Source organism: Oreochromis aureus, linkage group 3 (assembly GCF_013358895.1).
Source record: "Oreochromis aureus strain Israel breed Guangdong linkage group 3, ZZ_aureus, whole genome shotgun sequence".
Lineage (NCBI taxonomy): Eukaryota > Metazoa > Chordata > Actinopteri > Cichliformes > Cichlidae > Oreochromis > Oreochromis aureus.
Window position 1 is genome coordinate 101,729,321 of NC_052944.1, and position 24,576 is coordinate 101,753,896.

Sequence of the window (24,576 nt, forward strand, 5' to 3'; positions counted from 1 at the left end):
TTGAGAACCGGTTCCCACTGTTTCAATTCCTTGGAATTGTTTGCCATTTTTGCAAACGATTCCCTTATCGATTCCAGTTGCCCCGAATGACATCACCACGTTGCGGAGCTTCATTTATCTGACAGGAACCATGGCACCTAAGCGGCTCAAATGCTCAAAAGTTTGGTTATACTTTACGAGAATGGATGACATCAGGGCAACTTGCAATACTTGCAAAGTAGATATTTCATTTAAGGGAGGAAACACTACGAATATGCAAAAGCATTTGCTCACAAAACACGCGATGACTTTAAATGAATGTCGTGTTTTTAATTCCGCTCGGACTCGTGAATCTCAACCCAGCAGCAGCGGTAACGTTTACACGCCCTCTCCCGTTAATCGGCAGGTAAATAATCAACTAACAGTGCATATTATGTTAGCACGATCTGCCTTATTACAAAACCTGCCATTACTGTGCGCTGCATTTAGGTGACCACGATGAGACAGACAGAGTCTGGCTGGCTCAGATGCTGGCAGTTCTCGCTGCAGTCTACCGGTAGCGTCTCCTTTCAGGCCAGGATAGACGAATGTCACCGAGCAGTGACTAAGTTTGTGGTCAAAGGCTTGCACCCATTTGCCACAGCAGATGCCCCCCATTTTCGGTAAGTGAATGTGTTTAATTGTAGGCAGGGACATTACTCGATATTCTCGTGTTATTGCTACAGAATAATTTATGTTAACTTTGTTATTGCTACAGAAGAATATTTATTTTATTATTTTACATTTACAATGTTTTTTCCTGGGGACCCTGTGACACCCCATTGAAGAGCCATAGGCTGTGGATCTCTTAAGATCTCACTGTTGGGTTTGTAAGGCCATGTTACTCCTAAATTTCTATCTTGTTCAAAGAGAAGATATAAAACAAAGTTCTAAGCTAATCGACCTGTGTGTTCTCCATTTTTAAAAAGAATCGATAAAGAATCGAATCATTAAACAGAATTGAAAATGGAATCGAAATCGTGAAAATCTTATCATTACCCATCCCTAGATTCAAAGATCAGAAATCTGAAATATATTTGAATTGTAAATGGAGTGTAGTGAATGAGCTGCTCATGAAGCCAGCTGTGTACAGGAGGTCAAAGGTCAGAGCTCCTGTGGGTCTGAGGCCTCACGCTGGAGAAGGATGAAGGAGTCTGACCTGAGCCAGTGTTTGACATGAACACATCAGCACTGCTATCAGTGAGCCTAACGACAGCCGTTAGCATCATTTCAGTGTTTCAGTCATTTAAAAACACTTCCTGTCACTGTGGTGGTTACAGTGACATCATGCAGTTTGTGTTTTGACCTCCAGAGGGCGACAAATCAGCACAGACAGAGAGCTCCATTCAAACTTTGCTGCCATCAGCAATAATTCTTCAAATATAATCATCAGTGTTTGAACAGTTATGATATCAGGGACAGTCTAGACATGTGTGACAACACTGAACATGTCACATGACACACCTTATACATCATGTGATCCACTCTTAGTCTGCACTTTCATTCATGACTTCAACATGTTGAAATGAGCTTTGAAGAAACATCAGTTTAGTGCTGAAATACTCAAACGCTGCAGGAAGAAGAACAACAAAGTGATGACACATGTTTGTGTTTCAAACTGGAAAACATGCAGAAATAAATCTTCAACCAAGGACTCGGTTGAAGATTGGTGAATTTCCGAGTTTCACCTGAATGCAACACAGACTTTTCGATGCTTCTGAGTGTCCTTAAACGCCTCTCTGGGTGTTTTCTTTCCTGTTTGCTGAACTTCGTGGAGTGGAGCTTGTTGTTGGTGTGTGTGAAGAAACTTGTAACAAGTGTCACCTGGCAGTTTGTTGCTCTCTGCCAGGTGATTGGCTGAAGAGCTGTGAAAAGGTAGTGGGTGTGTGGGGTGAAGTCAGCGCTCTTCTGTCAGGCAATTAATTCACTCGGGTGCGAGTGGGTATACTGTCGGTAAGAGACTTTTGCCATTTTTGTTTGGATCATTTGCTATTGTATGTGCCTATTTTTAATGTGTCATTGGACTTTTTTAGTGTGGCCACTAGTGATGGGTAGATGAGGCCTCGTGAAGCGTTTCAGCACATTCCCCAAACTGTAGCGATACTGTGTCGACACAGTGTTGCTGTTTTGCTCCATACTGACACCTGCTGGACCTTAAATATCATTGCAGGGAACTTACTTGAGACTCACAACAGACACTGATTCAATGACATAGTCATACGTGTATACACTGTAAGGTATTGTACTTTCCATGGAATCATTTTATATGTTTACATTGCAAATATTGTAGACATCTTTAAAATATATTGTGAATGACATAAAGTAAAAATTAAAATGAAAGTATTGTGAATGTAATATTACACATTTAAATGTAATTGATTCAGAGTTTTTTTTTTATAAATTTCTATTCAGAAAAATAAGTTTATCCAATGTTTTTGCATTCAGTCTATTGCGGGGGTTTTTTCACACCATTTCCCCAGCTTTGGAAAACTCACAGGCACAGATGAAGCTGGGGTACACAAAAACTGTAAAGTCAGGTGGAAAAGGTTCTGATAAGATGTCTTCCTCATCCCCCAGTACCTTAAAGGATCCTCTAATCTTGGAATGTTTCTCTCCGACACTCTCCACAATACTAAGGGGTTGGCAGTCCTTTATAATAAACTTCAGGACTGCCTGGTCCAGAACAGTCTTCCTAGATGCTTGATTTCAAAATAATAAAACACATATTAATTTTAAAAAAAAGTGTTGATAAAGCTGTTCAGTGTCAATATAGGCCTACCTGTGTTCATTCTCAGTGTGTCTCCTCATTTTCATGTTTGGCTCTGTAATGCCTCTGTAACACTGAGGAGGTGCTTTTGTTTGTAAGAAAGCTCCGCAGAACAGATGCGACATTTATCCTGCATAAAATGAAATAAATAATTTACACTGCAAGTCACATTGCTGTTTTCCTATTCTGATAGATTACACTGAAACAAAGACAGACAAACTATTTGCAGTTAAAAGATCAAAATGATCCCACACAGCAGAAACATTTCCATTTTGTTATGGAAAGATGTGTATTTTTATTTATCTTTGCGAGAGTCAATTTGTGGGGTTTTTGGTGGCGACTCGTTCCGTTGACAGATGCGGATGCGGTACCTTTTAAACACAGCTTGGCGCGTTGGTAATGAGCGATACAGCAGCTGTATCGATCACGTGACTTTTTCTTAAAGCGACGCACGCACCGATACAGGCATCGCTAGGTGAGCTTGATACATGCGCCGGTGCGTCAGTGTTGCTGGACCCATCACTAGTGGCCACGAATTTTAATAGAAGAATTGATCAAGCCCTAGATCGACTGCGCGCAGGGAATCTGATCAGTATTGTAGGTATATTGAGTGTTTGTTTTTAGCTTCATGATTTTGAATGGTTTCATAAAATTGGTATTTTATTGGGTAATATTTTAATCGATAATGTTGCTTGTTTTTCAGCTGTGCTGTCTCTGCTGTCCTTTTTTTCGTTCTTTTGATTGATTTGTAAATTTGTTTTGTTAGTCCGTCCAGCCGTAAAGGCGGTTATTGATTAAGAGTGAGTTGTGTGAGGGCGGACTAACCTCCTTTTTTTGTTTAATTGTTTGTGCCACTTCCCTTTATATCCCAGATCGTAGGCCATGCATAGCGCTGATTCCCAGCTGCGCTGAGACCCGAATTGTTTGCAGTGTCGCTAAGCGGGGTGTGACGGGTTGCAGTGTTGTTATTTTCGCACCGTTTGTGTGGTAAGTCTCATGTGCAGCTGGGATATCAGCAGGATGTGTTGTAAGTCCTGTCTGGAAATAACTGGGAATTTGTATGTCTAATTAATGTAATAAATAAATGATCAATTTATTTCTTTGCCCCGTTTACTCATACCTTGTCCTCGGTTACAAACTGTAAGTTTGCTTTGTTTCCTTCTTTAACAGTTTGTCTTTAGGAACTTTACTGTTTGTTCAGCTCATGTTTGATTTCTTCACACAACAAACTGTGTGTGTTTGTATTAAAGAAAGTGTGTAACGTTTTCCAACGAGGCCGAGTGTGTCCGCCATTTTCTGTCTGTGTGTGATCAGACTCCGGGAATCAGACTAATGTGGTCTGAGCTCCGGGTGTTTATATTCACAGGGACAGCAGGAGACGGAGAGCGGACTTTATAAATGAATATTTAGTATAGGCGTGTGTTAGATACAGATTCAACATGGCAGTCTTAAAAATACTGCGTCACAAACTGTTGGCTCCGCCCCAACAGGAAGAAGTGTTACGAAACAGGTTATTGTAGTTCACTCCGAACTAAAACTAGATCTGAAAAACAGTTAAAATACAAATAAAAACTACACACACTAAACTAAATTATTGATAATGATCAATGAAATGATTTTGGAAAATTAAATAACATTTTCTAAGAAATGTCCTGTTAGTGTTTTTTTAGTTTGGCTAAAAATTATTCTTTGATAGGCATATTTAGATGTTGGATGTCTCTGTGAGTCACTGCTTTCAAAGAGTTCAGTTTTTAATATCTGCATTAATCTAAATCAGTCCAGTCTCTGACCCTGAATACATAATAAATACAAACTAAAATCTAAACTTAAAGAAGCAAACTCACTCTGTACACTAAGTGATTTAAAAACACCAAGTAAAAGAGAAATGCAAACAAAACCTAATGAAACTATAATATAAAGTATAAGACCTGTGCTGTCTGTGGATATGTTTTGGGTTTCAGCCATCACAGATACCTTGTTTTATTTTTCTGTCAGTCACTGAGATCATTTAAAGATTAGTACATATCTGTCACTGTGTTCATTTAAAGTTCTCCCCCTCTTTGTGTTCAGAGACAGCAGATGGAGGAAGAGCAGAGGACTTTGAAAAGTGTCGTTTAAAACAGAAGTAGCTTTGATTCAGGATGTCGGCCTCTGTTAAAAATATCACCACCTGTTGGCTCAGACTGTTCACACTGAAACAAAGATGGAGGATAAAACAGGTTTAATATTTCTCACACTGAACAAAAGTTACTGTATTAAATTTAAAACTGTCTGTTAATAAATCACAACATTTAAAGATGTTTCAGTCACAAGTTTTATATTAATAGTATAAGTTACACATTAAGTTTTAGATATATATTTGATTTGTACAGGACTTTTATGTATTGGTTATACATTAATACTAAATTAAACCTTTTGTCTTCTGTCTGTACAAAATAGATTTTGGTCGAAGTGTAGATGTTACAGTTCTTATACATGTAATACATTTATTACCAACCTGGGAGTTTATCAGCTGGTCTGACATGATGAATGACTTCTTAATCCAGCTCAAGATGCTGTAGACTTCCGTCAGTAACACTTTCTATGCGCTGGTAAAACGTAGTTCTATTAATCTGTGCTCGATTACTCTGGAACCGGAACCGGATGCAAGTCCCAAAAAACTGAATTGTAGGACTGAAATTATTCAAGAGCTACATTTTTGGAGGATAAAATACAGTTTCAAAACAAATTCATTTTCAAAATATAAAATTCAATTTCAATTTAGTGATGATCATTTTCAAACCAGTATGTAACACTGGTGGTGCTACTTCTTGCCTTCTTTGTATGTAGTACAGGCAGTATAGTTACCTTTAACCACAGTGCGAGGACAGAAAGGAAATATGGGCCAGATCAGACAGGTTCTAGATTCGTAGGAGCCAAGGGTGCATGACAAGAGGACTTGTACACAGTAGGTGTAGAAAACACAATTGCATTTATTAGCAATTATTAAAATTTAGCAGGTTGTGCACATTTAACAAAAGTAGAGCGCGCTTCTTGAAAACAAAATAAAATAAAACAAACCCCACAAACGGTCGACCCAAGGATATATTGTCTTTTGTGTCTTTTTTTTTTTTAAAGTCAGTTTCAGTCTGTCAATGTTCAATAGTCACTCAGTGTATTTGTAACCCGACTGGTTACAATCTACCAGTTCATCCGGCTCTTTGGGCTGGGCTCGCCATCCAGTACTGGAAAAGGGATCCTCGATTCTTCTCAGGTCCTCAAAACCAATCCAATCCAAATAAGCAAAGGGAAAAAACCTGACCTGGGGACCAGGCCAGAACACAGTAGTTCAACATTCAAGCTATCATGTCTAACTTATTATTACTACTAGTTGCTTGTAGTGTTTCTAAATTTCTTTCAAAATATTCTATGTTGTACAACAAATTATTCTAATTTCAAAGGGAAAAAGTCCATAGGAAACACACACTTAAAATAATACAAAATAGCTCAGCAGTGCATTAAAAATACACATTGGCTTGAGACTTATCAAGTTTCAGCTAAGTAAAGTGCAGGTGAAGGCAGCTTCCTCTGCCTCTCACTGCTGTCTGACTGCATACAGCTGACACTGAGATGAAGCAGGAAAGAAGCAGCTGATATTTGGACAGCACGCATGATGGAAAGGAGGATTTCAGTTGATGTGCACATGAATGATTTGTTTCCTCTGCAGGTGAAGGTAGAAAGTGTGTGTGAGCTGATGTGAATTGAGCAGCATGGATCAGTGTGAGGACAGAGAGGAGGGAGTCCCTCCCTCTAAAAGCACTCTGTGTGGGGAACATGAGAGCCAGACCAAAGCTCAGAGGTGAGATGACCATCTCTAACTGTCATGACTCTTCTCCATGTCACAGCTCAGCACTCACATCACTGCTCCATCATTATTCACAGGAACCAGCCTGGACCTCCACCCAGCTCTGTGTCCTTACAGAGTGACGCGTCTAAAGATGAAGCCATTCTTTTTAAAGTCCAGCCTGTGTCTGTTGCAGAGAGGTGAGCTGTTAGTAACATGAACTCTTTGATTAAACTGATGTTGTTGGATATAAACTGCAGTGCAAACAAATGAAATATGAACAAATCAACACTTTGAATACGTGTACGAGAGAGAGAGAGAGAGAGAGAGATGCATTCTGTAATTAATTGCAATTGATCAAAAAATTGGCTGCAATTCCATTTTTTGAACTTTATATTTAAGCTTGTAACTGACATTTACACATTATAATGAAGTAAATGCAGAATAAACACAAAGAATGTTGAAAGTCTGAATTCAAAGAGAATTTGAATGGTTTTCTTCAGTCTTTTAACACAAAAATTGTTCAAACACGTTCTCTCCTGTGAAATACATCTTTGTAACAAACCTATATACTTTTAGGTAAGGGAAAATATACGCATTTAACATGTTTACTGAACATGTTGAACATTCATGTTAACAAAAAACTCTGTAAACACATGAACCTCCTGAATGAGCTGACCGACACTCCAAGGCACAGTCCTTCATACTAATGATGGGCTCTGCTCTGTACACGTGCATGATTCTGTCAGGCATAAACTGTGGGCAGAAATCTGTGCCATCAAAAAAAACTGAATTTGAATAAGTTAAATTCGAATTTGAATTGCTTGGTTTGAATCTGAATTGTAACTTGCTTTTAAAAACTGAATTTGAATTAGCCTAATTTGAAATTCAATTTATTGGTTTGAAAATGATCATCAATAAATTGAAATTGAATTTTATATTTTGAAAATGAATTCATTTGCTTTGAAACCGTATTTTATCCTTTAAAAATTTAGCTCTTGAATAATTTCAGATTCACTTCTCACCATTCAGTTTCAGTTCTACAAGTTAATTTCAATTCCAAAATTCAGTTTTTTGGGACTTACATCCGGTTCCGGTTCAAGAGTAAACGAGCGCAGATTAATAGAACTACGTTTTACTAGCGGACCAAAAGTGTTACTGACGGGAATCTACAGCGTCTTGAGCTGAATTAAGACTTCAGAAGTCATTCGTCATGTTGAATGACCAGCGGATAAACTCTCAGGTTGGTAATAAATGTATTACATGTATAAGAACAAGCATCATGTTAACAAATGATAGCCGTACAGCAACTTTTATGCTTATTGTAGCTGTTAGCTAAAAACGCTAATTTAGCGTAGTTTGCCCTGGATTCAGCTTTGACAAACAAATATGATCGACTGTTTCTAGTAGAATTCCAAAGTTGTCATCTTGTACCCAGTCAGAGCCTTGTATGCTTGCAGAGACCCCTACAGTAGGGAAACATGCAAAACAGTGTCCAAACCTTTGTATTTGAGCTTTATTTATGTCTTACACAGCATCCCAACTCTTTAGCTAACTTAATAACTTTAGCTAAAGTGAATAGTTAGTCTAATTCATTAGTGCAGCATTACTGGATCACCTCTGTTTGAAGTGATATAATATGATCTACAACTATCACTGAAACAGCAAACTTTGTAAATAAACAAACAACACTTCTCATTCTCTAAACCAGACCTTCCCAAAATGTGGGGCCCGCCCCGTATGAACGCGAACATTTTTCTTGTAAAACGAAGGGGGCCCAGCAAAAAAAAGTTTGGAAACCACTGCTCTAAACGTTTGGCCACAGCTGTAGATTACACTATCAGTGCTTGTTCACTCTTGACAATAATTACATTTCTAAGTTCTCTTTGTGCATTAACAGGTAAACAATATCTAATATTTTATCTAAATGACTGCTTTGTCTTTGAAAAGGTGAAGAGCCTGAGGCCGGTGACACTCCAGTTCTACTCTAAGTACATCCTTACTGTGGCTCACAGGACAAGGCCACCTTTCCTGTCCTGCCAGAAGAGAAGAGAAACTTCATAGTCTTCACACAGTTCAACCACACCTGTCATATTCCATATGACAGTGGTCTCAAACTCCAGTCCTCGAGGGCCGGTGTCATGCAACTTTTCCATGTGTCCCTGGTGCAACACACCTGAATACAATTAGTAGGTCATTAGCAAGAGTATAGAACGTGACTGCATGCTGAGGTGGCAACCCCTAACCCTACCTACCTACTCAAGTAAATTTAAGTAAATATATGTATTTGGAAACATATACTTCTAAAAATACTTTTATTGCACCATGTTCATTCACTCATGAGCTGCTGTAACATGAATCAAATGGCTGAAATGCCAACTCAGCATGCAGTCAAGTTCTATACTCTTGCTAATGACCTACTAGGTGTGTTGCACCAGGGACACATGGAAAAGTTGCAGGACAGCGGCCCTTGAGGACTGGAGCTTGAGACCCCTGCCGTATGGTGTTCATGCAGTTTTCTACCCCACAGTTACAGCATGTCTGACTGCCTGTTCAGCATATGCAAAAATATATGATGAGTTTAAGCATGTGATGACTAAGGCCTTCCATTATGGTGTTTGTCATCACATGTCACAGACATCTGGATGATCGTTTGGAATAAACTAAAAACTTGCTACTTCATCTTTTATCTTTATTATTATTATTGTTCTTATTTTACATTTTTCATTGTTAGGCATTAGGTTTATTTATAGTAGTCCTTTTCAACTTCTTTCCCTCTTCCATGTTACTGTGTCAGCATCTATTTGGGGTTGGGAGTGGAACAGAAAGCAAGGAAATCCAAAGTGCCATTAAAACCAGGAGAGGTTCTTATATTTCAGAAGAAGGGATTAATTCAAAAGAAATGACCTCAATGCCATATTTTATTTAGGAACCCTAGAGAGCACTTTGCAAAATAACACATTCTTATAATTTCACCCTCAGATGAGCCAAACTACGACTGTCAGGGAAGGTGATGTAGGTACAGAGCATGTGAGAGTGGTTAAGTTAATGTCTCTTGTCTAGATGAAGGCACAGGAGGGATCAATGGCACGGCGTAGAGATTCAGTATCTTCAGTCTTCAGTGGACACTCCATTTCTGGCACAAAACACCTGTAAAAGATGGTCGATTTAGGAGGTGACCCGACAACTTCAGCCTGTCAAACATAGCAATGGAGCAGTATGTTAAAAAAAAAAAATCTAAGCATGCACTCAGTACCCTAAGAATTATTATGGTAGTTAAACACAGTGATAGTCACATATCATATCACTTCAAACAGAGGTGATCAAGTAATGCTGCACTAATGAATTAGACTAACTATTCACTTTAGCTAAAGTTATTAAGTTCGCTAAAGAGTTGGGATGCTGTGTAAGACATAAATAAAGCTCAAATACAAAGGTTTGGACACTGTTTTGCATGTTTCCCTACTGTAGGGGTCTCTGCAAGCATACAGGGCTCTGACTGGGTACAAGATGACAACTTTGGAATCCTACTAGAAACAGTCGATCATATTTGTTTGTCAAAGCTGAATTTAGGGCAAACTAGGCTAAATTAGCGTTTTTAGCTAACAGCTACAATAAGCATAAAAGTTGCTGTACGGCTATCAATTGTTAACATGATGCTTGTTCTTATACATGTAATACATTTATTACCAACCTGAGAGTTTATCCGCTGGTCATTCGACATGAGGAATGACTTCTGAAGTCTTAATTCAGCCCAAGACGCTGTAGATTCCCGTCCGCTAGTAAAACGTAGTTCTATTAATCTGCGCTCATTACTCTTGAACCGGAAACGGATGTAAGTCCCAAAAAACTGAATTTTGGAATTGAAACTGAATGGTGAGAAGTGAATCTGAAATTATTCGAGAGCTAAATTTTTAAAGGATAAAATACAGTTTCAAAGCAAATGAATTCATTTTCAAAATATAAAATTTAATTTCAATTTAGTGATGATCAGTTTCAAAGCAATAAATTGAATTTCAAAGTAGGCTAATTCAAATTCAGTTTTTAAAAGCATTTATTCAAGTTACAATTCAGATTCAATCTGAGCAATTCAAATTCAAATTTAAATTATTCAAATTCAGTTTCTGATGGCACAGATTTCTGCCCATAATAAACTCCTCATCAGATCCTGAATCTGAGTCCATCTGCAAAACAAGCATTTTCTTCAGAAGTCTGTCGAGGTGGGACTGATCATGCAGCAGTCTAACACATTCTGTCACTCTTGGGGAGGCACTTCAAGTCCTTGAAACGAGGAACCAAACCTATGTTATTAACGATGTTAATAGATCTGTTGTTTGTTGCAATCCACTTGGCAGTTGTGTCATCAGTGCTTCTGCAAGCTGGAAGTGCTTCGGTGAAAAGAAAATTCCTTCTTGCACAATGTGCATAATACTTTATGTGGGTCGACTGTTGTGTCTTGTGTTAGGTCTGCGCTCGCAGGCCTCGCTGGTTCAGAGACTTATCACCGTGAACAAAGCAAGACAAACAGAGATCAATCAGTTTTGGACTTGCAAGTGAAGACAGTGGATCAGGATCGTGGAGCTGGGAGCTCCTCACCTCATCTCATCCAACTTCAGCCCCCGCTTGCAGTCCTTTTATTGAAATGACACCACCCCAACTGTAAAACCCCTGTGGTGTGTAAACTAAGGCAGTGTGTCTGTGCATGTGCGTGCACGTGTGTGTGCCTTCCTGGTGATCACAAAGGGTCATCTCCCTTCACCCTGTATATGGCTCAACGGTCCACCATATACAAACACAGGTGAGCCCATAAAGGTCAGGAAGCAACCCCAGAATCTTACCTGCAATGTGTCTGCAGTTCAACACTATAGCCTCCCCCACCATTCAACAGGCAGGGGAGGAGAATAGGGACAAAATAATGTCTTTCATCCTGCAGTTCAAACAAGGTCCACAACTTTAAGCACAATAATGACAGCAATTCACTCCAACGTCGTGTTATTTTTTTAAATACTCAAATTTCCCAATGTGCATTTATCATCTTCCATATTGAGTTAATTGGTTCAGCTGCCCGTCACTACCAGATCAAATGCCCATTTGCACATGTATGAAGGTAACTCTGACAAACTGCCCGAAATGCGTTCAAAGAAACATTTCAGAGATTTTGACTCATTCTGCACTCCAGATGCATTAATTGCATTCAAATTTTAATCGCATTAATCATGATGACAGATTAATCTGCGTTAATTTTGACAGCACTAGTAAATCCTATTGAATTTTTATTCTCTCAGATCATTGAGGAGACTCGACTCCAAATACAAGACTAAAAAAACTCAAATGAAAACTCAAATCAAACCAATGAGAAAATTACTCAACTTCCTGTGTGTAGAATGAAAACAGAAGGAAGTCATCAGGTTTCAAACACTTGATGAATTTACTGCACAGTTACATTCAGGGAACTTCTGGCCTCCTGAGAGCATTAGTTGATGGTTCATCACAGTTTTACTTTCCAGTGAGTGAATTTTTCAGTTTGATGAAGTCTCAAAGTTTCCTCTGAGCTTCTGTGACATCATCCCTTACATCAGAAAGAAAGTTCATAGAAAACAGGCTAAAAATAGATGTTCACAATCTGAGAGTTTAAAACTCGACAAAGTTGATTCAGATGAAGTTATTTGAGCAGAAACTACTGGATCTTTATCCTGTGCTTGAATTAATCCTTCATGGTTCCTCCACAGAGTGGACCAGCAGAGCTCAGAGGTTCCCAGTGGTCAGTCTGCCCAGCAGCATCAAACACAGCTGGACTCCATATTTATGGTCTGTACATGTACAACAACTACTGTTACATCTATTCTGTTCAGAGTCATCTCCATGCTGCGCTTTGTAGACCAGTGGATTGTCAGTGTGTCCAACATGGGTCTGATGTTTGGCTCCATGATTTCAGTCTGATTGGCTCATTCATAAATATTCTGTTCCAGCTGCTGGAGGACAACATCATCACTTTTGTGAAGAACGAGCTGAAGAAGATCCAGAAGGTTCTGAGTTCAGATTACCCAGAATGCTTAGAGAGTCAGAGGAGCAGCAGCAGAGAGGCATTTGTGAAGATCACAGTGGACTTCCTGAGGAGAATGAAGCAGGAGGAGCTGGCTGACCGTCTGCAGAGCAGTAAGAGGATTTATGTAAAGCTGCTGGATAAATGAGACATTTACTAATATCTTAAGAGACAGACCAACATGTTTTAAAGATTCATTCTTTCTGGAATTAAGTGTTTATTTCCACTTTCAAATGATATTCTACATATTTCTTCTCATTCAGAACTTCCAGCTGCAGTTTGTCATCATAACCTTAAATCTGCTCTGAAGAAGAAGTTCCAGTGTGTGTTTGAGGGCATCGCTAAAGCAGGAAACCCAACCCTTCTGAATCAGATCTACACAGAGCTCTACATCACAGAGGGAGGGACTGCAGAGGTCAATGATGAACATGAGGTCAGACAGATTGAAACAGCATCCAGGAAACCAGACAGACCAGAAACAACAATCAGACAAGAAGACATCTTTAAAGCCTCACCTGGAAGAGATGAACCAATCAGAATAGTGCTGACAAAGGGAGTGGCTGGCATTGGGAAAACAGTCTTAACACAGAAATACACCCTCGACTGGGCTGAAGACAAAGCCAATCAGGACATCCAGTTCATATTTCCATTCACCTTCAGAGAGCTGAATGTGCTAAAAGATGAAAAGTTCAGTTTGGTGAAACTTGTTCATCACTTCTTTACTGAAACCAAAGAAGCAGGAATCTGCAGCTTTGAAGACTTCCAGGTTGTGTTCATCTTTGATGGTCTGGATGAGTGCCGACTTCCTCTGGACTTCCACAAAACTACAATCCTAACTGACCCTAGAAAGTCCACCTCAGTGGATGTGCTGCTGATAAACCTCATCAGGGGGGAACTGCTTCCCTCTGCTCGCCTCTGGATAACCACACGACCTGCAGCAGCCAATCAGATCTCTCCTGACTGTGTTGGCATGGTGACAGAGGTCAGAGGGTTCACTGATCCACAGAAGGAGGAGTACTTCAGGAAGAGAGTCAGAGATGAGGAGCAGGCCAGCAGGATCATCTCCCACATCAAGACATCACAAAGCCTCCACATCATGTGCCACATCCCAGTCTTCTGCTGGATTACTGCTACAGTTCTGGAGGATGTGCTGGAAACCAGAGAGGGAGGACAGCTGCCCAAGACCCTGACTGACATGTACATCCACTTCCTGGTGGTTCAGGCCAAAGTGAAGAAGGTCAAGTATGATGAAGGAGCTGAGACAGATCCACACTGGAGTCCAGAGAGCAGGAAGATGATTGAGTCTCTGGGAAAACTGGCTTTTGATCAGCTGCAGAAAGGAAACCTGATCTTCTATGAATCAGACCTGACAGAGTGTGGCATCGATATCAGAGCAGCCTCAGTGTACTCAGGAGTGTTCACACAGATCTTTAAAGAGGAGAGAGGACTGTACCAGGACAAGGTGTTCTGCTTCATCCATCTGAGTGTTCAGGAGTTTCTGGCTGCTCTTCATGTCCATCTGACCTTCATCAACTCTGGACTCAATCGGCTGGAAGAACAACAAACAACCTCCAAGAAATTTAAATTATTTAATAAACCAAAACTCAAATCTCTCCACCAGAGCGCTGTGAAAAAGGCCTTAAAGAGTGCAAATGGACACCTGGACTTGTTCCTCCGCTTCCTCCTGGGTCTTTCACTGCAGACCAATCAGGTTCTCCTACGAGGCCTGCTGACACAGACAGGAAGTAGCTCACAGACCAATCAGGAAACAGTCCAGTACATCAAGGAGAAACTCAGTGAGAATCTGTCTGCAGAGAAAAGCATCAATCTGTTCCACTGTCTGAATGAACTGAATGATCGTTCTCTAGTGGAGGAGATCCAACAGTCCCTGAGATCAGGACGTCTCTCCACAGATAAACTGTCTCCTGCTCAGTGGTCAGCTCTGGTCTTCATCTTACTGTCATCAGAAAAAGATCTGGATGTGTTTGACCTGAAGAAATACTCTGCTTCTGAGGAGGCTCTTCTGAGGCTGCTGCCAGTGGTCAAAGCCTCCAACAAAGCTCTGTAAGTACATTTGTACTCATGTCTTTAATTTAACATCTGTGTCAGTAATTTATTTCACCAGGCTTTTCTGACTTTGTATGAATTTGTATCCTAAAGTTTTGGGATTTCTCCAGTACAACTGTACTCTTTGACGGCTCAAGAACTCGAGATGCTGAATCCACCATAAACTATGATCATCACTGCTGCTGTTGTGTTATCAGTCTTTCTTTAAAAACTGGGGCTGCATGTGCCTAATGTTGTAATACTCTATATTCACATGCATGCTCCTTGATACATTTCTACTGCAGGTCTATTTTTAGTCACAAATGTTGGTGAAACACTCTCTTTTCCATGCATGGTGGCTCATGCATTAAACAAACCATTTGAATTACTCAGTGAATCATTGCAACCATAGAAACATCCTTAGTTACACTTTTTAAGCTTAGATTTCTGGGCGCTTCCCAGGATGTACTAAGCATTACTTCTTCACCCACTTTCCATGTGTTCATGCTCCACTGTTGAATTGAATTGATTACTAAACTCTGCCTCGGTCTTCCACAGTGTGTTTGTTGTTTCTTTGTTGTTATTGGCCTGCTGTGTCCCCTCACTACAAACTGGTTGCAGCTAGGGCTGCCACAAACGATTATTTTGATAGTCGACTAGTCACGGATTATTTTTGCGATTAGTCGACTAATCAGATCATGCATCCATTGGACGTACGGCTTATTGCACCAGCATGCATCTGCTCTTATATAACTATCATTAGCTTACAGCTTGAAGTGTTTAAGGTATGTGCTAACCAAAAATAAAGACAAGATGACAGTTTATTAAACTTTTAATGAAATTTGCAGATTGTCTCGGTGGAGTTAAATGGTAAATGGCCTGCATTTGTATAGCGCTTTTCTAGTCCATAGGACCCCAAAGCGCTTTACACTACATTCAGTCATTCACCCAGTCACACACTGGCGATAGCAAGCTACATAGTAGCCACAGCTGCCCTGGGGCGCACTGACAGAGGCGAGGCTGCCGGACACAGGCGCCACCGGGCCCTCTGACCACCACCAGTAGGCAAACATGGGGTTAGTATCTTGCCCAAGGATATTTGGCATGCAGCCAGGATGCAGCCTGGGATCGAACCACCGACCTTCTGATTAGTGGCTGACCTGCTCTGCCACCTGAGCTACAGCCACCCCATAAAGTTGAATAAACTCAGCCACCTGCTCCTTGCTATCTAAAACATAACAGGACACTGGAGTAAACTCTCGATCATCTCACACTTCTGTTTAATCAGTTTTCTGTTTGACGTTTATTCAGCTGTGTGAAACCTATAACTTTAATCTCAGCCAAACCAATTTACTCAGGAACAAATAAAACACTGAAAAAAGCCAAACAATAACATTTTTAAGTTGTCCAAGTGACTTGTATATCATGTTAAACCTGAGTAGCGAAAGACCGCGGGGGCTTTGAAAACGATGTGCTGGCGGTAGTTCGCTGTTCTATCAAGCTGGTGCGTAACAGACGTCTCCGAAAACATCGGAGCACTTTTGCAAATATGCGATGTCTTGATAAATCAAGCAGATATTTGAAGTTTACACAGCTACATTCTCGCCAGAAAATATCTGAAAACTTTGTTTTGTGACCCAGAAAGAGTAATAAAAGTAATATTAACTGGCACCATTGTTGAACACTGGAATTGGCTGAGCCGCGCTATGAATTCTGGGATAGGTTGGGTCACCAAGAATACACCTGACCCATCCTTCAAATCTGGGGAAATTAAGGACGCATTTGTCGGCCGCATTTGGAGAACTCTTCAAGTTTGGACAGCCTTTGTCGCGTTGCTGTAACGTTATCGGCCTACAAATGCGGCCCCTGAATTTGGGCACTACCCAACAACAGCTACAATACCCAAGACTGCTTCTTCTTCTTCGGCGTTTAACAGCAGCTGGGATCCTTGTGGATGCAGTGCTGCCATCTTCTGTTTCAGTCCGTTTCTACACTCTTAAATTCTACTATTTATTCCTGCGTCTTTCAGGATCTTACAAAGCTTCAAACGATGCGTCGACTATTAAATTAGTCGTCGACGATTTTAATAGTCGACGTAATCGTGACTAGTTGACGAATCGTGGCAGCCCTAGTTGCAGCAGATGGTTGTCCCTCCCTAAACCTGCTTTTCTTCCAGTTTTTCTTTCACACTGTTGTCAAAATGTTGGTACAGACTTTGGTGCAGCACCTTCCCTGGTCATCTCTGTTGTGGTTGCTATAAAATTTAATCCTGATTAAAAAAAGAACAAAACAACAAAAACCCAAGTCAGAACTTCATGCCATTTATTGCTAGCATGGTGCCTGTTTGTCAGCCTTTGATGATAAACTGCACCACAGTCTAAAGTAAACCTTCTCATCACTTTTAATGGTGACTTTATTGAGCTTAATTAGAAGTTAAACAGATCCATGTCAATCTGTAGTTCAGCACCATTGAAACAAGAACCGTTTCCTAACAGTCTATAAAACACATGATGGGCAGAGTTTACCTTTGAGTGTTGCAGATCTATTTTGTGGATTTATGCATGTATATATTCTTCCTGTTCACCTTGGACACACAGCAGCTCTCTTGTTTGTTGTGATTGGATCTAGAACACAATTCAGATCAGGCAACATCTCCTAATCTAGATGATTTTTAAGGTGGTATCTGGGATGAAAAGTTCAAATCAGCTTGGGTGGCCTGTACAATGATAGCTGTCCTTTATGATGGCCTGGGTTGCACCACATTGATAGCCATGCAGGGTGGATCATTCCTTGGTGAAGAAGACCATTCAAGCTCAGTGTTTTTCCCCCTTGTTGGCTGATGATAAGTTGTTTTTTTTGTTTTTTTTTACCTGACTTATAGCCATTCTCATCACTGTCTTCAAATGACAGACTACTGACTGCTGCTGTAGCTTACCTGGCTGAGCCAAGTGACCCATGTACTGAAGGTTAGAGTTGTGACTCCAGGGCCTGGTTTGAGTCTGCCCAAGACCATTTCCTGTGTGTCATTCTCCTCATTGCTCCCTCCCTTCCTGTCTTCTCTGTCTTATACAGTGAAGACAAAAGGCCTCAAGTTGCGAAAAGTCTTCCCCTTCATCATCTTCTCTTCTCGGAGTAGAGAATCTTTTCACAATCTTGAATGATAAGGATCCAAGTAGGTAAAGTTATTTATTTGTTGTGTTCCTATTTGCAGCTGGGATAGATTGTGAAAAACTCTCAGCTGCCAAAATTACATCCAGTCTAGCAGAACAGTACAAAGCATGTCTTACTGGATGGCTGCAACAACCAGAGTTTTACCTACCTTTGGTATTTCTTGACAGCATGAGTGTAATATTTACTGAACAGAGTCGTCTTCTGTAATCTATTCAGATTCAGATTCAGAAGACTGTATTTATCCCCAAGGGGCAATTAGGATACGTCAGGCTAGGTAGCTGGCTGCTCAGCCACACGAGTAGTGACCCGGAACCGAAAATGCACAAGATAAGGAAAGATGAGGAGAAAAAAGAACTCCCCCCAGACTGAGCTCCAACAGGGAGATCAGTTTAAAAACAGAAGAAAAAAAACACCTCTGCACATAGCACATGAAAAACTCTTAATACACCATAGAAACACATGACAAGCAGACAGTGCATCCGGGGCTGCAGCATATGCGCTGGTCCCCTCGACCCAGTGTCTGCATCGGGAGGGGATAAGCATTGAAGGTGTTTGGAAGGGGAGGAAGGATGAGTGTATATCTGCATGTGTATTTGTGTGTGTGTCCCGAGTTCAGCTGAGAGAGTGTCCATCACCCTGCCAGGCTAAGTAAACAGTCCTCCAGCCAACTCAGGTGGCCTTGCTTGGGATGGGAAGGAACAGTCTAAACACAGTCTGGTTATCAGGGTGAGATTTGTTATGTTCAGCTCCAGCCTTGAGACCACAGCTGGTGCTGGTATGTTAGCCGCATGAAATGATGGTGGTTTTCTTTGGTGCAAACAACTGCATGTCAATTTCACAGCTGATCTAACAGTCCATCACTGGTCTCTCAATCTCCCGTTGGAGAGCCGCGAGCTTCTCCAAGATGTTATCAATTTTGCGCTCAAAGAGCATAGTCCGAGTGCTCACAACAGCGTCGAGCTTCTCCAAGATCTTATCCGTGCTGTGTTCAATGAGCCCATTTTGAGAAGTCACGACTCATCCCATTGTTTCAGTCACAGCAGGCAGCCTTGTGGGGTTTAGAACAGCCGATTCCGCTTTCTTTAATCTTCAATAAGCCAGGACCAAGCCAGCTCAGATCAGCAAGAACCCTTTGCTGCTGTGAATGTCCGTGCTGCTATATTTCAGTATCAGGCTCTAAATCTACAAATGGATCTGAGAAGATTACATTTCCAATCATGAGTCAGAAATTATGTTTCTACTAGATTTACACTGACTCAGAAGGTGGAGCAGGTGGAGCTTACAAGGAGTAAGTGCTGACATAGAAAGACAGTTGTGTTTTAATGAAGATATTTAGTTAACCAATAATTGTATTGCATGCTGGCATTTAAAAAATGTTTTATTTGACTGATTTAATTAATTTGTTTGTTTTTTTTTCTTCCAGACTGAGTGGCTGTAACCTCTCAGAGAGAAGCTGTGGTGCTCTGTCCTCAGTTCTCAACTCCCAGTCCTCTAGTCTGAAAGAGCTGGACCTGAGTAACAATGACCTACGGGATTCAGGAGTGAAGTATCTGTCTGCTGCACTGCAGAGTCCACATTGTACACTGGAAACTCTCAGGTCAGGATCCAAACATCCCCACTGCTGATCATTAAATGATAACTTTGTTTACTCATGTGTGCTGATGTTGTGAGTAATTTAAAGTTGAAGTGAACTTAAAATAAGTTTAATAGAATTTCTGAAGTAAGTGTACTTGGAGATATTTATGTGTTTACTAAAGTCCAGGAGCAGGAGGCTGTGTGTAGCATAGAGGAACCCAGACCTCAGCTTTGACTCCTGGGTTTCTGCTGCTGCTGTTGCAGTATCCCCTCATCGTTCCCTTCAACAGTCTCCTCATTGTTTCATCACTAATACTGATACAGAAAACATATTCATATGCTGTCTAATCAGCACCTTGACATACCACACCTGTGAGGTGGGATGGATTATCTCGGCAAACGAGAAGTTCTCACAAACACAGATTTAGACAGATTTGTGAACAATATTTGATAGTAATGGGTCCTTTGTGTATGCAGAAAATGTTTCAGATCTTTAAGTTCAGCTCATGAAAAATGGGAGCAAAAACAAAAGTGTTGTGTTTATATTTTTGTTCAGTGTAGCTGTAAAATATATTTGAATGTCGGGGATCATAAACAACAATAATAACTAACCACCACCTCACCATTTGGGTTGATAGTTGTATGTTTATTGGTGCAGTCATTTTCTTCTTCCTGCATTTCTACCTCATTCACATCAGATTAACAGCTGCACAGAGACAGGCACTGGACATGTTTAGCCCAGCTTAGTACAAGGACTGGACACGGGGGAAACAGCTCCCATCGCTGGATCAAAACATGAAAACTTAAGTTTCATTGAAGTGAACTGTGGTGGTACCTGACAGAGAAAAGGGGAATGATAAGTCTTATTGTAAATGTAATTATGTATAAGTGTAGAAAAGGAACCAGCTGATATCATAACATACAGCTGTAGTGTGGCTCTAACAAAACGCTTCATGTTGTCCATATTATACAGATTATATTCATCTAAAACGAGCCTCTACAGGGAGGATTTTGTTAAACAGCTGTTGCCTTAACTCCCCTGCTCACTTTTCTGGTGGGAGGAGCTAAGATATCAGGGGAGGAGTCGAGGGTGTACAAAGTGTGAAATGAGAAAGGCACAGACTGAAGAGCTTGATCTTAGGCAGGTCTGTAGGACAGACAGTAAATGTATCATGTGTGAACTCAGTGAGATGAAGAGTGATGGTGGAGATGGACGACATACACGGGAGCCTGACCCTGAAATGCTCTGAAAGGGTTTTCAAATGAATCCTGAGGACAGGGGAAAGATGCAGAGGCAGCTGAGCAAGTGACAAAAAGAAGCCTTCGGAGGCCTGAATATGAATTTGGAAACAAACAGCCTGACCAAAAGGAAGATATTTACATGGCACCATTTCTTAAGGAGGAACCAAAAAATAAAACCAGTTCTGTTTCAGTTTATGAACTTTACAGTTCCAACCTTTTATAGTGAAATGAACTGCTCATTCCTGTTTACATGACCTGCATAAAACAATACAGAGCACATCGCGCTGAAGTAAGAGGAACATTTGAAGTCCATCATCTAGAAGTTGATTTGAATACTCCTCCCTTTTCTTGAGACCTTAGAACTTCTCCTTCACCTCAGGACATCTGCTGAGGAGAAATGATGCAGAAAAGGAGGAGGTCATTTCTTTGGACTATTTAACCACACAGTCAGAGGAGCTGACTAAGGAAAAGTGGAACACAGAACAGTGGAAACACTGGGAGATAACTACACAATTATATTTGTCAGAACGTCTTGATGCATTCTCAATCATCCAGGAAAGTAAATCTCCAAAAGTTGAATCTGTTCATCTGGACGTAGCGTTTTGTGGGAGAAACGTTTCGTCACTCATCCAAGTGACTTCTTCAGTCTCAGCTGACGGCAGGTTTCCCCAATCTTATAAACAGTACATTTGCATAATGACTGAAACCAGCCCACTGAAGGAACAATGGGCTGTGAGGTCAGTTCCTTAATCATAATTATGCAAATTCCCATGACCATTGATCAACAATCACTGACCAAAACCCACTGATCAAAGAACACTGATCAATGGCCATGAGTACCATCCACAGAGAGTTGGGGAATGGCTGCAATCACAGCATTGTAAGATGGCGAAAGATGTACCCTTAGGCCCCCTCCTCGATTCAGAGATGGTGTTTCCCTTTTCACGTAAATGGCCTCCTTGACTCCGCGCTCAAACCAGCGTTCTTCCCTGTCCAGGATGTGAACATCCTCATCATTGAAAGAGTGTCCACTGGCCTGTAGGTGTAAATAAACTAGAGATGGACCGATCCGATATTAGGTATCGGTATCGGTCCCATACTGACCTAAATTACTGGATCGGATATCGGTGAGAAATTAAAAATGTAATCCGATCCATTAAATATATATATAAAAAAAAACACCTCACAAAACTTGCGACACGGCGTAACTCGGCTCATAACCATAGCACGTTGGAGCAGTGTGCGTCATGTGATTGAGCGGCTGTGTGTATTTGTAGCCTTGCTACCAAACCAGCATTTCATCTCCGAGGAAGTTATCCCAGAGAGAAGTAAAGCAAGTGTGTAAGTTCATCTCTGAATGTTTGTAAAGCGTTCCCACGTTAAGCTTAACAACCGATATATGGAGCGACTGCCTCTCTCTCTCCCTCACCTTCCTGCCGCTACTTCAATCGTGAAACTGCTTAATGATCAGCTGATCGGCTTTTCTGTGGAGTCCGTCTCTCTTCTTTGTTTTTGGCCCACTTTGCACCAGAAAGAGGAAACCAGCGGCTGAACAACAGCAGCACGTTTAAGCTTGATAAGCTGTTGTTAGAATTTATTTAATATTACTTTCTACACCAGGATCCTTTTCTCTACGTAGCTGACGGCTGGTAACTGTGCAGGGGCGGGTCTAGCAAAGTTTAGCCAGGGGGATAGGGCATGAACAGGGAAAAGGGGCACAAAGACATACTTTTCTTTCTTATTCTCATTTAAAATATGTAGCTTTTAATAAATAATTATCTGAATCTTACACCCAAAGTTTTAATCTGATGTAAAATGTATGGAAGTCCATTACTGTATATAGTAACTGTTAAGTCTAATATACCCTAGTAAGCTATAGTACTTTTTCCTTTGGGAAGGTACCATCTGTGCAGTCTGCAGTTCTGTTGAAGAAAGATGTTGAATCTATTTAATTATTCTTGAAAATTAATTTAATTCTGTGCATTTTTTTTCACCCTGCATCAAATTAAAGTTGATTACATCGATTAAGCATCATGAGGTGGTTCCCTATTTTTTTTTGCTGGGAGTTTGCAACCCTATTAGTTAGGTTGCTTAATATTTCTGCTAAGTACTCTTTAAAATACCAGAATAGGGAGGATGGAGTAGGTTTAAGTTTATTAGATTGATCAGTGTTGCTGAACTATAAAATATTTTGGGTGCAGTGTATTTTTTACATACAGGTATAACAGAATAGCTTTAGTGTTATTGTTTATTTAAACTTGAGTATGAACTTATACAAAATGCAGCAAGATATTAAAAAAACAGTTTTATTGATTAAAAAATACACTATATCGGATTCATATCGGTATCGGCAGATATCCAAATTTATGATATCGGTATCGGTATCGGACATAAAAAAGTGGTATCGTGCCATCTCTAAAATAAACTGCAGAGTCCTGGCCTGATGAGGTAGCTCTTCTGTGTTGTGCCATCCGCTTCGCTAGAGGTTGTTTGGTTTCCCCGATGTATAAATCCTGGCAATCCTCCTGGCACTTAACAGCGTACACTATGTTACTCTGTTTGTGTCGGGGGACCCGATCCTTGGGGTGGACCAGTTTTTGGCGCAGCGTATTTTGGGGTTTAAAAGCCACAGAGACCCGGTGTTTAGAAAAAATGCGTCTCAACTGTTCCGATACTCCTGACACATATGGGATCACTACAGGTTTTCGCCTGGGCAGCGGTTGTCCTTCTCTCCTGGATCGGCTGGAGCTTTCTTTAGGTGCCTTCCCAGCTTTGACAAAAGTCCAGCTGGGATAACCACATTTACTCAGGGCCTTCTTGATGTGCTGTTCTTCTGCCTCCCTGGCCGCTGTGTCAGTGGGGATGGTGTTCGCTCTGTGTTGTAGCGTCCTGATGACACCCAGTTTGTGCTCCAGTGGATGATGAGAGTCAAATATTTGTCAGAAGTTAATCGTAAAAAAAATAACCATGAGCAGGATTAAATTCCTTAATTCAACAACCTGTGTAGACCATGTAGACCTCAGCGGTGCAGCAGATTCACACCTCACTGGTAACTCTGTGCTCTATAATCCTGGATTCATTTAATGGGGCGACTGTGGTTCAGGGGGTTGGGACGCTCATCTTGTAACCGGAAGGTTGCCGGTTCGATCCCCTGCTCTGTCTGTCTTGGTCGTTGTGTCCTTGGGCAAGACACTTCGCCTACCCCGATGGTGCGATATGGCACCCTTGCTTCTGTCAGTTTGCCCCAGGGCAGCTGTAGCTTGCCTCCACCAGTGTGTGAATGTTTTGAGGTTCTCGAAAAAGTCCTATATAAATGCAGTCCATTTATATTATTATTATAAATCTTTAAACCAGAGGATGCACTTGAACACAGCGTGAGCAGTTCACTGCCTAACCCACAGAGACTGTCAGTCTTTATTTCTATTGGCTGTCATGTGCAGTTGTTGAAGTTGTAGAATGAGAAATGGCTGTTTTGGGGTATTTCCTGCTTTCATTGTCCTGCTTGTGCTCATGAAAATGTTTATTGACGTGTGAATTCATTCTTCAATGCTCAATTCTGCCTGAACAACGTGAAAACTTTGCTTTATTTTTGTAACACAATTCTTTTTTTTTTTTTTTTTTTTTTTTTTTTTTTTTGTCTGTCCCATTTGGTTCTTAAGCCGTCAGAATTGTTGTCTGAAGACCAACAAGGATACCAAATGGATTTATTTTGCCAAATGGATCATCATGGCATTGCCGTATTGGTCCATTTGATCGAACTTTGTTGTTATTATTTATTTTATTTTCAGTTGTTACAGATGGGACAGACATGACTGGGGGATAGGAAAGGGAGAAAGAAAGAGAGGAAGGAAAAGAAAAACAGAAGGAAAAGGGACAGTGAGAAAGGGCACT

At 40.7% G+C, this 24,576-nt stretch overlaps 2 long non-coding RNA genes across 2 annotated transcripts; both read left to right on the forward strand.

The window, feature by feature from the left end:
• The first annotated feature begins 1,769 nt into the window (after positions 1–1,769).
• On the forward strand, positions 1,770–6,555 carry LOC120438677. Its single transcript, XR_005612033.1, has 3 exons — positions 1,770–1,971; positions 3,658–3,772; positions 6,492–6,555. It is a non-coding gene; the product is annotated as an uncharacterized LOC120438677 (long non-coding RNA).
• Positions 6,556–6,558: 3 nt separating this feature from the next.
• On the forward strand, positions 6,559–8,621 carry LOC120438678. The gene is made up of 3 exons (XR_005612034.1): positions 6,559–6,623; positions 6,707–6,808; positions 8,559–8,621. It is a non-coding gene; the product is annotated as an uncharacterized LOC120438678 (long non-coding RNA).
• Positions 8,622–24,576: the final 15,955 nt, after the last annotated feature.